The sequence below is a fragment of the Aegilops tauschii genome, chromosome 6 (genome assembly GCF_002575655.3).
Source record: "Aegilops tauschii subsp. strangulata cultivar AL8/78 chromosome 6, Aet v6.0, whole genome shotgun sequence".
In the NCBI taxonomy this organism is placed as follows: domain Eukaryota; kingdom Viridiplantae; phylum Streptophyta; class Magnoliopsida; order Poales; family Poaceae; genus Aegilops; species Aegilops tauschii.
Window position 1 is genome coordinate 426,963,003 of NC_053040.3, and position 4,344 is coordinate 426,967,346.

At 52.0% G+C, this 4,344-nt stretch overlaps 1 long non-coding RNA gene across 1 annotated transcript; it reads right to left on the reverse strand.

The window, feature by feature from the left end:
- Positions 1-1,135: 1,135 nt before the first annotated feature.
- LOC120966578 (uncharacterized) lies at positions 1,136-2,721 on the reverse strand. The gene is made up of 2 exons (XR_005760593.3): positions 1,571-2,721; positions 1,136-1,380 (listed from the first exon to the last, which is right to left on the reverse strand). It is a non-coding gene; the product is annotated as an uncharacterized lncRNA (long non-coding RNA).
- Between the last annotated feature and the right edge of the window lie 1,623 nt (positions 2,722-4,344).

Sequence of the window (4,344 nt, forward strand, 5' to 3'; positions counted from 1 at the left end):
TGTTTGAGTCAGCACATACACATTCATATTTCATTAAACAAAGGAATGGCAGCATTGATGTTGTAAAAGCAGCAAACAGAACAGAGCAGCAACATACACATTCATATTTCTCAATCTCTCACTCCGTATAATGCAAAAGATGCACACATTTCAACAAAATTTTAACTTTTGTTTACTAAAGCCGCAAAGCAGTAGTGTTTGTGGATAGGGAAAAATCAGTTTTAATAAGTAGTGAACTTCTCTATTTTTTAATTTGGACTTTCTTGGTTTTTCAATCTGAAATTCTTCGTTTTTAGTTTTTGGAAAAAAATAATTTGAATTTCTTTGTTGTTTCAATCTGAACTTCTTGTTTTTATTTTTTTAAATGGGGGAAATTTTGATTTTCTTTTTCGGTAAATTTGTGTAGTGTTTGTGGTAAACTTTTCAATCGGTTTTATTTCTTAAAGTGATTTTTTTCTTTTTAACATATAAACTTCCAGGAGTTGATTATGTTAGTTTTTCCAAAAAAAATCGCCTAAAGGACATATATGATAGTTTTCTTTGTAAATATCAATTTCGTACACGAAACTTTCTATCATGTTACATATTCTTGAACTTTTTTGTTTATTATATTTGAACTTATTTCTTTTTATACACAAAAATAAAATAAACCACCTAGTTTTTCCATGAACACACACAGAACACAAGCACACATGGAGAGGAACGCATGTGATTTGTTATCTTTGAACTTATTTGTTAAAGATCATGGAAGCTCGACCTCCTCACGCCGTTGTGGTCGGCGACGAGCAGTGGGATGGGCGGCCGCCGACGAGAGCAGCTGAGCTCGCCAGAGCGAGGGGCGGCCAGTTTTTCTGAGCTCGCCACGTGCTCCCGAAGTGCTCTATGTACTGCCGCTGAAGTCCAAATCCACCTCGCCCTGAAGAAGGGGCGACCTCGCGCTGGATGAGGTGGGGGCGATAACGCACAAGGAGGAAGCGGAGGCGACCTCGCACCGGAAGTTGGCAAGGGTGGCGGCGTGCCAGGAGGTTGCGGGGGCGGCGGCGAGCCGGAAGGAGGCATTGGGGGGCACACAGGCATCGCTGCGATAGGGAGCTGGGCATCGGGGGTAGGTCTGTGTACATGAACTTCTCCAGTGTAAAATCTTCAAATATTTTTTACTTTTTTCTTTTCTTTTGTTTGAGGCACAAACACAAAGTAATAAGAGCCAGAGAGCAAGCGAGCTTAATAAGTTACGACGTAATTATCAAACTACACTTTTTGCTTGACCTTTCCTCCACATGTACAGCACACTGCTGCAAAGTAGGGATCATCTATTGACCCATCTCTTGCCTTCTAAACTCCTTGTACTGCTGGTAGCGCTCAGGTAGTCCTTCCCTTCACCTGCACAAAACAACATACTAGACTAAACAAACTACATACCAAGAGGAAGTATGGCTGATCCATTACCAGTCTCCATCAGTTCTATAATGGCTCAAATTAAACTAGAAAGCAGAAGTAGACAGACAACAACAGCAAAACAGAGGACGGCTTGCAACTGAACCAGACGCAGCATTCACCCAAGGCAACTTACTGAATTTCAGAAGGGAAAAGCTCTGAACCTGAAGCTCTACAGAATCTGAAGCACAACGGGGTGGGAAGTAGCCACGCAGCCTAGGTGGTAGCTGATGGCGCACAAGGGAATCTTGGCGCTGTAAGCTCCATGCGGTGGCAGCGCACTGGTGATGGAGGGCGGAGGCTTGCGGCAAGCCAGGCACAGCGCGGTAGTGGAGTGGCGGCAGCGGCCACTCCATGGATGAACCTTCCCCGGGAAGGTCAAGGTAGCCCTCCTGAGAAGGTCGATGTGGCCGGAGATGCAGGGGCGGCGGTGCTTGTCTGGTGGTCAGGGACGACGACGGCCAGCGGCGGCGTGTGGGGATGGACCGCCATGGTTGAGGCTATCAACCATGGACGAATGCCTGCACGCGGGTTCCATGGTGACCGGTTGCGCGTTGCCGGCGCACGGTTGACTGTGTTGGTCCAGGCGTTGGAGAGCAGCAGGTATCTGGCTAGGTGTAGCCTCGTTGGGGAGGGAAGGTCCTGGCGATGGCGGCCATGGGTGCCTGGAGGTGGGTGCGGGTGGCGAGGCAGCAACTGCGACTGGGCACAGGGGCGCGCCGGCGGTGGTACGCAGGCGGAGCCGCCGGGAAGGTAGTGGGTAGCGGGGTGCCGGCGGTGGGCGTCGCCGGCGGGTGGATCTGGACGCGGCGGATGCTTCGGACGAAGGTCCGGGATGGTGTCGGGGAAGAAGGCAGGGGAGACGGGGCGGGGCCGGGGGATGGCGCGCGGCGGCGGGGAGGTCGGGGGAGTGGGCGCGGCCGCGGTTGCGGGATGGAGACGCAGGGAGTGGGGAGGTTGGGGAAGAGAGTCGGGGCCGGGATCGGTTTTCCTTTTTTTTATCGGCTGCTCGCTTCAGGTTTTATCTCGGCAGAACCTCCGTCGCCCCTATATAGGCTGCTGTGATCCAAATAAACATCATCACATCATCACCAGTTCAAAATATCAGCCAGCACTCTGGCTGGCCGGATCATTCGGATGTTCATCCGGACGTCCGGGTAGTTCCACTCCCTGTACCCATATACCTGGACATCCGGGCTCCTTTCCGGTCATCCGAACCTATCCGGATCATCTGGGGCTACGCCCGGACATCCGGGTGGGTCCTCGCCCTAAGCAGTAAAACATCAGGCCATGGGGAACAGAGGGTTCTTCCTCTGTTCTCCGCCCCCAACGACCCCATCCACTCGCCCCTGCCGGCAGCGGCTCGTGGGCTGCCCCGCCAGACCGACCGACCATTTGGCTGGATCTCGCCGCCATGCCTTGCCATCGCCTCGATCCACCCCCTCCTCACGCCGTTTTTCCCGGGGCCGATTGGTTCTCCACTCTCGTGCCCTCTGTCCCCAAAATCGCCATGGTGGTCGGACGTGGAGGTGGCCGGAGCTTCAAGTCGACGTCCAAGGGTCCCTCTCGTGGTACTCCATATGCTCCTCATCTTCTATTACCTCCATCTATCCATCTAGGATTAGTCATTCATCGTGTTGGATCTCTCCTATGCGTGTACGCAGATGCGCGTCGTCAAGCATCGACGGACTCCGAGGATGATGCTCGTCCACTCAAGAAGGCGCCGGGTCGTGCTCGTCCGTCCTATGCCGGGCAGGATGACCCTGACTACGAGGCCGAACTCCACGATGAGGAGCTCGTGCCTGTTCGTTCCGCGACTAAGTCCAAGAAGAAACAAGCAGCTGGTGCCTCAAGCTCCAAGTCTGCGGCACCTTCTGGCCTCGTCTTGTCCATGGCCAATCCCACCAACCGTGGCCGTCGTGTTGTCAACTATCTGTCCATGGACCCCTCTGAGTATGCTGCTTTAAGGAGTGATGTCAATCAATTTGCCGCCCCGGCCAATGCAACCGATCCTCGTTTTCGCACCTTGGTTCAACAAGACATCTATCAATCCATCATTGCTCATCTAGGTTTTTCTCCTCAGCATTATGTGAACTTGGCTTACATTGAGAAGAATCCAACCAAGTTTGAAGGTGTATTGGAGAAGATTGATGGCATGGGGCTGCGTCATGCTATGTCCCTTCACTGTGATTGGAATGAGGCTGCCATTCGGCAATTCTATGCCACGTGTTTCTTCCATCCGGATCACTCTATCGCTTGGATGACTCACTACTCTCAGTTCACCGTCTCCTTCGAGGCATTTGCTGCTGCCTTGGGCATGCCCGGATCTGAGGCCTCTCTTTTCCGGATCCATGAGGTGAACCCCAAGTTTGAGGCCATGCTCATCAGTGCATGTGGTTGCCTCGTCATGCCTCCCTCTTAGTTATCCACGGTGCAGCAAAGCAAGGAGCTTAATGATATCTCCATCTTCCGTCTCAAATATCAGTGGCTTTTCAGTGTATCCTCAACTCCATTGCTCCCAAGAAAGGGGATCGTGGGATGGTTCGGGCCTATAGCATTGACTTGATGTACTACTCGAGGAAGGCTCACGACCGTCCCATTGACATGGCAGATTTCCTATGGCATGAGATTCGCATGGCTAGTGGTCTGAAGGTTCGTACACTTCCTCATGCCCCCTTCATTCAGAGAGTCATCGACTCGGTCTATCCGTGTTCCATTATCAAGACATCCACGCACTCCATATGGACTCCGCGTGATGAGTCTTCCAGGGGGAAGGCCCCTGCTCCTCCGTGTGCCGAGCGCTCTTCTCGCCACACTAAACCTTTCGTGAAGCCTTTTGACCGCCTTGCTCGCTTTATTGGGAAGTCCCATAAGGCTATCTTTGATACGTGCCGCTACACCGCTACTCAC